Below are 14,807 nucleotides of genomic sequence, written 5' to 3'. Positions count from 1 at the left end.
GAGCCTGCTTCTCTCTCTGCCTCTGCCTGCCTCTCTGCCTGCTTGTGTGCTCTCGCTCTCTCTCCTTCTTTCTGACAAATAAATAAGTAAAATTTTTTTTTAAATAAATAAATAAATAAATAAATAAAATAAAGGGTAAAGGCTAAGGGAGCAGACCTAAGGAAGAACAAACTTAGAAGGGGGTGGGAGCCCTCTGCTCAAATAGAAGTCATACTTCATAGAAGAAATGGTTGTAGCCCACTATATAGTTAAGAAGTTTATTGGGTTGTTAAGGACAGAAATGGTTCACAGTCACTGGGCAAGCAAGCTAAAGCTGGGCACAAACAAGCTAAGGCTGATGGTCAGGCATGCAGGGGGAGTCTGAGAGCAGTCATGGGTATGAAGCCTGGAACATGCAGTCTCTGTATTGGAAGCGCAGCAGGAAGGTGGTCAACACAGTAAAATGTATACAGGGCATATGGCTGGGAACAGCACCACCAAATGTCTTTATATCCCCACACCACTGGCAGAGCATGTGACAGTAGTATTTTGTGAAAACATAACACAAGGGAATGGCGGTGGGGGGAGTCCTTTTCTTCTGTGATATGTCCCTCCAACGTCCTCTACTGACAGAGCTTAATGCCATGCTCATTATAAAGGAGTAATGCCTAAAAGGTCCAGTGTATTATCACAGATTAGGTACCAAAGGATTGATATGGAGCTAAGATACAATACATTTATAATTGTTTCAATCACTTGGAGTAATAGGAATAATTTTAGGAAAGAGTAGACATTGACTAGGACCATGATGGTAACAATCAATGCCAGTGACATGAGACAGGTTGATTATGTTTATATTTTGAAAGTAGAGCTAACAGATTTGCTGATACAGGATCTAATTTTAAAAAGTATTTTTGATCTGATGAGCTGGAATGAGTTTGTTTCTCAGTGTAGAGGTGATTAGAAAAGAAATAGGGTTGGAGAGACATGTTTGGACATGCTGGATGTGAGATGTTTAATAGACATATAGATCAAGATGTTGAATAGGTAGTTATATAGAAGTCAGTAAGTCAGAAAACAGGTTTGAAGTGGATATGAAAATATGCATATCAGCAAAAACAGAAGATATTTAAAGGTGCAAGATGGAATGACATATAAAAGGTCATGTGTAAGTAGAGAAGAGAACAGATACCAGGACCTAGCCTGGAAACAGTCAAATTTTAGATGGGGAGAGATGAGTCAAAAGACTTGGGGGATAAATGTGGCAGGATTGCACAGCAGTACTAAAGATGAACTGTCTTAAATTTAAAATCAAGTAAAAAGTCAAAACAGTACAGTGTTTTTTTCTGTCCACATTCAGCTGTCCTGCTGCAGATGCAAAAACAGCCTTTGAGGTAAGAGTAATATTAATCAGACAAATGATAATCTTTGCATATTAAGTGATATCAGAGATTATAAATCACAACCACAACTACAGCAAAGTAGCATTGCCTAGTTTAAAGTGTCCATCTTTTGCATTACTGCTTTTTGTTTCCACTCATCTTCCAAAGAAAATGGCTTAGATTTCTCATTTTCCCCCCTTTTAACCATTACAAAGAAATATGGGGTCTCCTTTTATCTAAGAGATAATTACTGCTGAAAATTTCAAAAACATGGAAAATACTGTGTAGAAATGAGTATATACTTAAATGAGATCAATTATGCATTTTCAACAGTGGGAAAAGATTTAGAAATACTGCTATAATTTCTTGATGCTTTGAAATAGTATGGGTACTCTCCATTTGCCATACCCACACCTCAATGGCCCACTTCCCATCAATTAACGCATCAACTAACCTTCTCTGTACTCAAAGTTGTCATCTGTAGATTGTATCACTTAGAGTCCTTGCCCTTATTAATAACAACTGCAATTAGCTAATATTTTTAATTGGTCTTATACTATTTATAAATACTTAAAAATTTCTGGGTTATGACAATTGATTGCTAGCTAAGAAATTACAATTGATGTGGCATTTGAAAATCAATAAATTTGGAACTAGGTATTGAACATCTAGTGAGTACAGTGGACCAGAATAGGTATATTCAAATATGATTAAAGTGTAATTTTTGCCATGAAATAACACAATATAGAGGTTGAAATGCATTTGGAAATGTTAAAATACAATGCATAGTAAAGCATGGCACATTTTATAGTCAAGAATTAAAAATAAGATCAGAAAACAATTAGCAATTATAAATAATAAGGTCAATATGAATAACATGAAAAAGATGGAATTATATTAGTCTACTAAAGAATGGAGACAATTTCAGTAGTTAAAAGAAAGTTTGGGGCACCTGGGTGGCTCAGTGGGTTAAGCTACTGCCTTCGGCTCAGGTCATGATCTTAGGGTCCTGGGATCTAGTCCTGCATCGGGCTCTCTGCTCAGCAGGGAGCCTGCTTCCCTCTCTCTCTCTGCGTGCCTCTCCATCTACTTGTGATCTCTCTCTGTCAAATAAATAAGTAAAATCTTAAAAAAAAGAAGATTAGCAGTTTTGAGGAAGAGGAACCACCCTTAACAAAGGCATAGATCATGTAAATTATGTATTTTCTGAATAATGAGTATTCTAAATCCATTTAAGTTTGAAAATGAGGGACTGTATTGAATATGAATTTATGAATCAAGTTAAGTTAGAGATAAAGGAATGCATTTAAAAAGAGTTTAAAAAATCATTTGGGGCTAGATGTTAAAGGACCATACAGAGAAACTTCATATCTTATGGATTCTAGCACAGGACAGACTTGATACACATAAGAGAAATGTAGGTGAAGAAAGATTATTGGAAAGCTTTTGAAATAGTTCAAGAAACAGGTATTAAGGCCTGGTCCCTGATAAAAGCAATGAAAATGGACATTTAAGAAATAGTTTATAATCGAAATTGATTTTATCATTGAGTGTAGGAGATGAGAGAAGAAGAATAGAAGATTTTCTTAAATTTCTAGTTGATGAAACTGAAGAATAATAATATTTTATTAAATACTCATATTAAATACTAACTACTATTTATATTATTTCTCACAATTGTAGCTAATTAAATATTTCTGTTTTTTTTTTCTACTCTTATTTCTCTTCTATGGTAAGAAAGTAAGTTTTATGAAGGAATGGGCCTTGTTTCTTAGGATCTCTGCTGTATTCTCAGCACTTAACTTGGTATCTGGCATATACAACTCACTTAACAAATATATATTTGTTAAATAAATAAAAGATGCAAATGAAACTAATGAGTACATGTTTGAGAAGGACAAATTCTTATGGATAACCTTAATAGTTTGATATTTGATATACAGAATTTAAAATATTATTGGATCATTCATACAGAGATATACTTTTATGTTCCTTTATCCTGTATGCCAGATACTATTTTAAACACTGAAGATAGAAATTGTGAAAGGAAGAAACCTCAAAAATTCCTGTCATTATGGAATTTATATTCTAATTACTTTATATTCCAAATTATTTTTGCCTTTCACTTTACAATAGTATATAAAGTAAATCTTAACTTATTCCAAGGTTTTAAAAAAAAATACCATCTTGGTCCCATAATCTTTCTTCAGCTGCTACTCTATTTCTCTTTATCCCTTTATGGAAAGCTCAAAGGCATTTTCTATATGTTCTCCATAAGGGTTATGTACTGCTGTGTAACAAAACAGATCAAAACATAGTGACATAAAAGATCATTTGTTTTTATCATAAGCCTACAGTCATCTGGGAACTTTTGCTGATTTTGATTGGCTCATTCATGCTTCCCTAATAAGATGGTAAATCTGCTGGCATATCCAGAATAGCCTCATCTACACAAGGTACTTAAATAATAAGCCAAAGTATGCCAAGCTTCTTGTATCACCAAAGGTGGCACAATGTCACTTTCCCCACATTATGCTGGTTAAAATAAGCCCAGAATGAGAGTCAAAAAAAATTTCTGCATCTTTATGGGAACCTGAAAAATTACATTTCAAAGAAATATGGATTCATAGAAGAGAATACTATAGCATTTTTCAAAAAAATCTACCATATCTTTTCATTGTGCAGAGAGTAGGAGTCCATGTCACACAACATGGGTTAAGGAATATGTTTTATTGAGGAAAGGGAAACTTACAAGACTAAATTCAGAAAAAAAAAAAAAAGGAAACCACCAACTTTTATCTCATCTCCTTGCATTGTCTTTTGTCTCCTTGTATCCACTGTACACACAGCAGGACTATAATTAGATCATACTACTTACCCTTCTGCTCAAAATGACATCTCACTCACTTATCATTTACAGAAAGAGTCAACATTCTTACAATATATTTTTATTTAATATAACCCTCTCACTCCCAAATTAATTTCTGTAGGTATTCACTCCTCTCACCCTTGATGACATTTCAGTTGCATTGACCTCATTGGTATTTTTTTAAACAGGAATATTCCAAACATGTTTCCACCTTAGGGAATTTACATGCCCTATTCCCTCTTCTGGAAATGTTCTCTCTAGATGTTCGCATATTCCATACTCTTCAAGCTTTGTAATTTTCTCAGCAACTTTCTATACAAATTAGAAATCCTCCTTCCTAATCCCAAGTACTCCCTGCCTTATTACATTGCTTTATTTTCTTCAAACTTCTTATCTCCATATAATATACATATTTTTTTCATTTGCTCATTTTTGTGTCATTTATTAGACTGTTAGCTCTTTGTGGCCAGGATTGTAGATGATTTTTTTCACTACAATATCTCACATAACATGACACATAGTGGATGCTCAATAATTTCTCAAGGAATGAATTGCCAAAGAATCACCTGAGAGCTTGTTTAAAAAGTATATTACTCTCCTATCCAAGAAAAAGTCTTCATTTACATTTAACTCTCATGAATTTGTTTACTTTGGGGTTATAAACTCCATAGCTTGCTCTGCTCTAACACTGATCTTTCACACAATTTCATTTCCAACTGATTATTAAATATCTCTACCAATTTATGTTCCTTTTATCTCAAACTCGTGTCTATAACTGAATTCTTCACCTTGTATTTCAAGGAGCTATGGTACCTATTTTTATGTTAATGTCATCATCATTCTCAAATTTTAAAATACTATTTACCATCATCTTACTGTATTATTTATGTGACTATCTTTCATTTTAATACTGAAAATTTCATAAGGGCAATACATATCAAATTCCTTTTGTCTTGCTTCAGAATTCTTAACATATTGACTTACAGAAAGAATATACTCAATAAATATTTATGGAACACACAATATTATAGATAAATTATGAATTCTTATTATAGATAGTTTATCTGGTTTTGTATACACATCATTACAGAAACTAAACTAACAAAGTACCTTAGTGCAAAGGGAACCAATGAATATATAAATATATAATAGAGATTGGAAGAGATAAAATAACTCAAATTCCTAGTTTAGTGAAGTCATGTTAATTTCTCCATTCCCCCTACCTTTAATTCTATATTACTATGAAGTCTGGCCACAAATGCTGTATAGTCTCTCTTATGTCTTGACTGGACCCATAGGAAGAATGCTTTTACTCAGAGTAGAGTCAATTCAAAGTCCTGGAATTGAAAATGGTAGAGCAGCCTCTTTCAAAAAATTTTTCCCTCAGTCCATAATAGTATTCAACTAAACTACCACAGTTTTGGTGGCACAAAAGACAAGTCCAGGAAGAGTATACCAACCTTTAGAAAGCCAGCTCATGAACAACATAGGTAAAGAAAGATATAAAATGCGCCCCTCTCCAACCTCCCCCCGCCCTGGCCTACTGTCCCATAGGTGGAATGGAATTCTCCTGTTATTTTACCCCAGGTATCCTTATGGAAGGACAGATCCCAAAGCAGAGATACCTCTAAAGCTTTGTTCTCCAGACTCTCATGGAAAAGACAAAGCCTACTAAAATTTACCCCTGTGGGGATGCCAACTTTGTTTTTCAGAATAGTGGAAGTTCCACTGAATGACAGTGTAAGCCACTCAGTATTATTTTAACCCAGTCAACACACAGCTATCTACATCCTTTTTAGGAGAAGAATGAGTCTAGAGTGGAAGGAACAGTGACTTTCTAGTAATATACATTATCAAATTGAGTTGTTTTCATCTTAGATTTACTGAAAATAAACTATATTTCCATTACTTTATTTATATGCATCATTTTGTTTATCCTTCATTATAAACCTACGAAATAGCTATTATGATAATTATGCTTAAAAGTTTATTTTTTCCAAGTCACATATATATTAAGTGCTATATCCAGTGCTCTGTCCCATGTCTGATAACCTCTGCAGCTTTTGCAGTTGACCACTACTGCGTGCATTGGAAGGAGTACTTGAAATAGTGTAGACAGTTACTTTTTCAGTCAACAAATATTTTATAATACTCAAGGTATTTCAATCATATGTCAGGTCTACATATAAAATGTTTTTCTTGACCTCTGAAGGTTTGCAGTCTATTAAATAAGATATGTGTTTCTTCCTTTTTTTTTTAAATGACTGCTTTCCTCTAACACATTTAAATATTTGAAAACAATTTGTTCTCCTGAATAGTTTACTATTCCTTCCCCAATCTACAAATTGATTACCCTATGGATTTACTTGGCAAGTTCTGTTTTTCACAGATGGCATAGCTGCTTTCAAATTATCACAAATTCTTATTTGAGTAGTTCAAATGAATGAGGTATTATTTTAATGTGCAGAGTTGGTTTTGGAGCTTAGAAGAAAATGTGTTCATAAATGTGCATAAATGTATGTTACTAAATAATTTAATATGGTCTCATAAATCCAATGTTAAGTTATATATTGAAGATTTCCAAATCTTTGTTATTAACCCTTCCTACCACCTAGAATCTAATTATATTTCTAGTTACACACATTGGTATAGATATCTTAGGATACTGAATTTCAGCAGTCCTAAATTATTTTTTTCCTTTCCATGTATACTTTTCCATGACTTTCCTACTTCTGCCATACTTCTTCCTGACATCTAAAACCAAAACAATGAATCACGGACCATTACATCAAAAACTAATGCTATACTTTTTGTTGTTGACTAATATAACATAATAAAATAAAAAAACAAACAAAACATATGTTCATCCAAATCAGTCTTTCACTTTTTACCTTATTTTACATACAAGCAGTCATCTCCCCCTTTGGACTCCCTTGCTCTATTCTTATGCCAGCCCTTCACAGTCTGTCTTACCCAATGCCAACAGATCAACCCTTCTAAAATAGTTGTATGCATTATACCAATTCCTTGCTTTTACTGTTTTCAGTGAAACCCTACTGCTTATGTTAAAAACTATAAATTCTCAATAGAGTTACTGAAGTTCCTCCCTTTCTCCCTTTCTCTGGTTTTAAAAATATGCTATCCTATCCTCCTAGATATAACCTACCCTACAACTAAATGAGTGACTTCCATTTCTCTTAACATCTTTTGAGCTTCACCAGCTCAGACTAATTATACATGTCCACTTATGAATTGTCTCTGATTCTTAAAATCTCACTCATCCTTCAAAGGCCAACCCAAATCAAATGAAAGATAAAGGATGAAATCTCCCTGGAACCCTAGAGTACTGAGTGGTAACAGTACTCTTATACAGTAAAGCATGCTGCCTTGAATAGCAATTTCCAGACATATCACCATTATTTTACTATAAGTTCATTATAAAATATTTTATATACTTTTATATCCTTCCCAGTGCCCAATTGAGAACATTACATCTAGTAGGTATAATAATACTTAATAAATATGTGAATAAATATGCATTATATATAATTGTGATGATGGTTAAAACATGTGACTGTGGAGAAATGAACCCCAGCTCTGCTTATCCAACACTAAATTATGTCAAGCAATGAGTCCTGCAAAATTATCCTTAATGAGGATCAGCCTGCAGTAAAGTTCTACATGAAACTGTTAATGACCTCTCATGTGTGTATATTTGGAGGAAAAAAATGATTCTAATAACTTCACCACTACAACATGACATTTGAAGTGGGAGAGTAAGCCATAATGCTTACTGTTTCTCAAAAATAATGTGAGAAAAGCTCTTATTTTCATAAAAGCAAGAATGAAAGCTGCTCAGCAACCTGCTGGGCTGGTAGTCACCTATGTGCCAGTCACCTAATGTGATTAGAGATAGAGTATTTCTCCAATGCCATGAGTAAGAGCTGGTACCCAAAAGATGATGCATCAAAAAGAAAGATTAAATATTGTATTAGTCAATGGTACTAGTCAGATTCTGAAAACTAAATCTCTCTCCCTAATTATACATCCTTAATGGAGAATTGGAGATTAAAAAATATGTAATCAGATTTTTTATACAAATTATACAAATATGTAATGACATAAAACCCTAATGAATAGACATAAAAATCTGAAAATTAAGGGAGAACAGGAGGATGACTTACCATGACCAAGCATTCATTCAATACTCAAATTATAATGCAACACCCACTGCCAAATAGGAAATAAGTACTTGCTAATATTAGACACATTTCTTCAATCCTATGTTAGTTGTGTTAGTTTTTTCTTTTCATCCAGGAAGAGTGTTTGCTTTGGTTTCTACTTCAAATCCTTCTAAATTTTGCCATAGTTATATTTAGTAAGATATTGGCCTTGAGAGGGGATCATGGGCATAAATGCAATTGCATATTTCAAGGTAAAGAAAGCATAACTTGAAGGTCTCTGATATGGGGGTCTAGTCATACCTATACCCCATATCAGATTACACACACTAGCTCTTTGTGTCTCAGTTCCATTTTCTGAAAAATAAAATAAAATAGAATAAAATAAAATAAAATAAAATTGGTAAAATGTATCTTGCTTCATAAAATATATGACAGATTTCAATTTGGATTGAATTAGCAATGTCTTTGGTGGTAATAGGGAACATTCAGGGAGGGGGAAAATGAGCAATCTTTATGTCTGCTGGGTATGCAGTTACCTTGAGAGCTTGAGATATAAAGAAATAAAAGTTAGGATTCACCAAAACAATGTGCTAATTGTGCTGAGAAATTCTTAGGAACTTCTGTCACTCAATTAGTTTTTCCTACTCAAAACTCATGTTTTTCTTTTTTTCTTTTGAGCATAACAGTATTCATTGTTTTTGCACCACACCCAGTGCTCCATGCAATACATGCCCACCTTAATACCCACCACCTGGTTCCCCCAACTTCCCACCCCCCACCCCTTCAAAACCCTCGGTTGTTTTTCAGAGTCCATAGTCTCTCATGGTTCACCTCCCCTTCTAATTTCCCTCAACTCCCTTCTCCTCTCCATCTCCCCATGTCCTCCATGTTATTTGTTATGCTCCACAAATCAGTGAAACCATATGATAATTGACTCTCTCTGCTTGACTTACTTCATTCAGCATAATCTCTTACAGTCCCAGCCATGTTGATACAAAAGCTGGGTATTCATCCTTTCTGATGGAGGCATAATACTCCATAGTGTATATGGACCACATCTTCCTTATCCATTTATCCGTTGAAGGGCATCTTGTTTCTTTCCACAGTTTGGCGACCGTGGCCATTGCTGCTATAAACATTGGGGTACAGATGGCCCTTCTTTTCACTACATCTGTATCTTTGGGGTAAATACCCAGTGGTGCAATTGCGGGATCATAGGGAAGCTCTATTTTTAATTTCTTAAGGAATCTCCACACTGTTCTCCAAATTGGCTACATCAACTTGCATTCCTACCAACAGTGTAAGAGGGTTCCCCTTTCTCCACATCCTCTCCAACACACGTTATTTCCTGTCTTGCTAATTTTGGCCATTCTAACTGGTGTAAGGTGGTATCTCAATGTGGTTTTAATTTGAATCTCCCTGATGGCTAGTGATGATGGACATTTTTTCAAGTGTCTGATAGCCATTTGTATGTCTTCATTGGAGAAGTGTCTGTTCATATCTTCTGCCCATTTGTTGATATGATTATCTGTTTTGTGTGTGTTGAGTTTGAGAAGTTCTTTATAGATCCTGGATATCAACCTTCTGGCTGTACTGTCATTTGCAAATATCTTCTCCCATTCCGTGGGTTGCCTCTTTGTTTTGTTGACTGTTTACTTTGCTGTGCAGAAGCTTCAAAACTCATGTTTAACTAAAGGATACATAGGAAAAAGTTTTTCTATACTGGAAAACTATGCATTGTTTAGATATTGGAGGCTATGCCTCAGGATTGTCTGACCACAATCTTATAGAAGCTATCTCTTCCACATTTATTGAGAAATAATTGGCATACATTGTTGTATAATATACAATAGATATTAGAAATAATTGGCATACATTATTGTATAAGTTTAAGGTATACAGCATGATGGTTTGATTTATATATATTGTGTAATGATTATCATAGTTTCATTAACATTCATTGTCTCATACAGTTAAAAAAAAAGGAAAACAAAATTTCTCCCTATGATGTCTCAATATTTTTCTTGCATCTCATACAGCAGGGTTAACTGTAGTCCTCATGTGTATATTACATCTCTAGTACTTAATTTTTTTCTTTTAAGATTTATGTATTTATTCTAGAGAGAGAGAGAGAGCAGGAGGAAGGGCAGAGGGAGAGGGAGGGAAAGAGAACCTTATGCAGGATACCAGCCCAGTGTGGAGCTCAATCTCAGGACATTAACTAAGAGCATGACCTGAGCCAAAATCGAGTCAAATGGCTAACTGAGCAACCCAGGCACCTCATCCATTTGATTGTATCTTATTCAATTTCCTTCACCAGTGTCCTATATTTTCAGCAGAGATCTTTTATCTCTGTAAATTTACTTCTACATATTTAATTGTTTCCAATACTCTTGTAAATGTAAATGGGATTAATTTCTTTATTCCTCAGAAAATTCATTTTTGTTAAAATGCTACTTAATTTTGGATTTTTCTTATGTATTTATTCATGTGAGACAGAGGCAGAGGGAGAAGCAGACTCCATGCAGAGTGGGGAGCCAGATGTGAAACTCAATCCCAGGACCCTGGGATCATGACTTGAGCTGAAGGCAGATGCTTAACCAACTAAGCCACCCAGGTGCCCTCTGTGTGTTAATTTTGTATCCTGGAACATTATTGAGTTCATTGAGTACATCTAAATTTTTTTGTTGAATCATTAGGATTTCCTATATGTAAAAGTGTCATCTGCAAATAGAGACAATTTAATTCTTTCTTTGTAATTCTGATAACCCGTTTTTTTTTTTCCTTGTCTGATTAGTCTAGATAGGACTTGTGGTATCTAAATAGTCTAGATATACAGTGGTATGTTGAATATGGATGATGAGAATGGACACCCTTGTCTTATCCCTAATCCTAGAATAAAAGATTTCAAACTTTCACTTTTGAGAGAGATATCAGCTATGGGCTTGTCATATTTGGACTTTATTATGTTAAGGTATGTTCCTTCTATGCCTAATTTGTAAAGACTTTTATTTTTAATGAATGGATGTTGAACTTTGTCAAATGCTTTTTCTGCAACTACTGAGATGATCATATGATTCTTTTTTTTCCCTTTGTATCAATGTGGTATATCACATTGATTTGCATATGTTGAATCATGCTTGCATCTTAGGAATAAATCTCACTAGAAATCTGCTGCTGGTCTCACTAGATCATGGTGAGTGATCTTGTTAATGTTCTGGTGAACTCACTTTGCTAATATTTTATTGAGAATATCACATCGATATATATCAAAGATATTGTAGTTTTCTACTAGTGTCCCTTTCTGGTGTTGGTATGTGTTGGCCTTATTAAAATGAGTTTCAGAGTTCCTTTCTGTTTAACTTTTTGGAAGAGTTTGAGAAACATTGGTGTTAATTCTTTAAATTTTTGCCAAAACTCACTGGTGAAGGGGACACCTGAGTGGCTCAGTGGGTTAAGCCGCTGCCTTCAGCTCAGGTCATGATCTCAGGGTCCTGGGATCCAGCCCCATATAGGGCTCTCTTCTCAGCAGGGAGTCTGCTTCCCTCTCTCTCTCTCTGTCTGCCTCTCTGCCTACTTGTGATCTCTCTCTCTGTCAAATAAATAAATAAAATCTTTAAAAAAAAAAACTCACTGATGAAGCCCTCTGGATGTACGCTTTTCTTTGCTGGGAGATTTTTTGATTACTGATTCAATCTTCTTGCCCATAATTGGTCTATTAAGATTTTCTCTTTCTGACTCAGTTTTCATAAATTGTAAGTTTCTAAGAATTTTTCCATTTATTTTAAGTTGCCCAGTTTGTTGGTGTACAATTGTTCAGAGTAGTTTCTTATGACCCTTTGAATTTCTGTGTTGTCAGTTTTAGTATCTTCTTTCTAATTCATATTTTTGTTGATTTAGGTCCTTTTTCTCCTTGGTTAGTCTATCTAAGGTTTGTCAATTTTGTTTATCATTTCAAAAAACAACTCTAATTGTGGTTCTTCTTTAATACATTGGTTGTTTGTGAAAGTTGCTTAATTTCCATGTGTTTGTGAATTTTTCAGTTATCATCTGGCTTACTGATTTATAGTTTCCTGACATTGTGATCAGAGAAGATATTTGAAATGATATAAATCTTACTGAATTTATAAGACTACTTTTGTAGCCTAAAATATAGTCTAACAATTGTTGCATGTGCATATGAGAAAAATAATTTTCTGCTGTAATGTAGAATGTTCTATTTATGTCTATTAGGTCCTTTGTCTATAGTATTCAAATATGCTGTTTATTGATTGATTGTCTAGATGATCTATCCATTGTTGAGAATGGGGTATTAAAGTCTCCAACTATTATTGTATTACTGCTTATTTCTTCCTTTAGATCAGTTAGTTTTTGCTTTATATATTTAGATGCCTCAATGTTGGGTACATAAATATTTACAATTGTATCTTAATATTTTGACCTCTTTATTATTATATAATAACCTTTTTGTCTCTTTTTATAATTTTTATCTAAAGTATATTTCTTCTGATATAAATAACTACTTTTTTATTTGGCTACCATTTGCTTAAAATGTATTTTTCCATCCCATTACTTTCAGTCAGTCTGTCTTCAAGGCTAAACTGAATCTCTTTTAGGCTGCATATTGTTGCTTTTTTTTTTTTATCAATTCAGCCATTTCAGGTCTTTTAATAGGAGAATTTAAGCTATTTATGTTTAATTGTTAATACATAAAGACTGTTAATTGCTTTCCAGTTTTGCAGATCCATTCCTCATTTCTTAACCTGCTGCCTTTTCTGTATATATTTTGATATCTTTTGATATCAGTATGATTTTGATTTTTTATCATGTTCTTTTGTGTAATTACTACAGGATTTTCCCTTGAGGTTACAACAAGACTTGCATAAAATAACTTAAACTTATAATATCCAATTTTAAGCAAATAGCAGATTAATTTCAATAGAAATCATAAACTTTGCACTTTCACTTCCTTTCATACTTTATATTATTGCTGTTATAACATACATAATTTAAAAAATATATATTGCATAACTAATAACATATTATTGTAGTTATGGCTATTTTTACCATGTTCCTTTTTTTAACTTTTAAATGAGGGTTTTAAGTGAATTAGCTACCTCTATTATGATATTACAGGGTCTAACTATGATTATATATTTACAATAACAGATTTATGCTACTTTTTATGTTATTATAATGTTTTTTTTAAGATTTTATTTATTTATTTGACAGACAGAGATCACAAGTAGGCAGAGAGGCAGGCAGAGAGAGACGTGGAGGCAGGCTCCCTGCCGAGCAGAGCCCGATGCAGGGCTCGATCCCAGGACCCTGGGATCATGACCTGAGCTGAAGGCAGAGGCTTAACCCACTGAGCCACCCAGGCGCCCCATGTTATTATAATGTTAATTAGCATTCTCTTACTTCAACTCAAGTAACTCCCTCTCTAGCATTTCTTATGAGATTGGTGGTAATGAACTCCTTCAGATTTTGTTTTAGAGACTATTTTTTCTTCATTTCTGAAAAATAACTTCTTCAGGTACACAAGTTTTGGTTGACAAGTTTCTATTTTTGAATATGTCATCCCATTCTCTCCTGGACTGAAAAGTTACTGTTGAGAAATCTGCTGCTGGTCTTAAAATTCTTTTTTTTTTAATTAATTTGGACAATTATGGGGTATCTTGGTGTTCCTTATTGATGTCTACTTCTCTTTCCATGTTCTAGAAGTTTTCAGCCATGCTTACTTGCTTGCTTTATGTACTTACTTATTGTTGGACTATATTTGATATATAATACTATATTAGTTTTGGGTGTGCAACATAGTGATTCAATGTTCACATTCTGAAATAATCACCATAATAGGTATAGTTAAATCAGTTACTATACAAAGTTATTAGTATTATTGACTATATTCCCTATGCTGTAATTTTCATTCCTATAATGTACTTATTTTACACTGGAAATTTGTGCTTTTTAGTCCTCTTCAGCTATCTCATCCATTACCCCACATCCTTCCCCTCTGGCAAACACCAGTCTGTTTTCCATAGTGACTGTACCATTTCACATTCCCATGAGTATTGCATGAGATGTCCCTTTACTTCATATCCTCACCAACACTTATTTCTTACCTGAGCCATTCTGACAGGTATGAGGTCATAGATCATTGTGGTTTTGATTTGCATTTTCCTGATCATTAGTGATATTGAACATCTTTTCATGTGCCTTTGGTCATATTAATGTCTTCTTTGGAAAAATATTTATTCAGTTCTTCTATTTTTAAATTGGATTTGTGTGTGTGTGTGTGTGTGTGTGTGTGTCTGTTGAGTCATATGAGTTCTTTACATATTTTTTATATTAATCTCTTATGGGATATATCATTTGCCAGTATCTTCTCCC

The sequence above is a fragment of the Lutra lutra genome, chromosome 1 (assembly GCF_902655055.1).
Source record: "Lutra lutra chromosome 1, mLutLut1.2, whole genome shotgun sequence".
Lineage (NCBI taxonomy): Eukaryota > Metazoa > Chordata > Mammalia > Carnivora > Mustelidae > Lutra > Lutra lutra.
Note: the sequence above shows the minus strand (reverse complement) of the source record.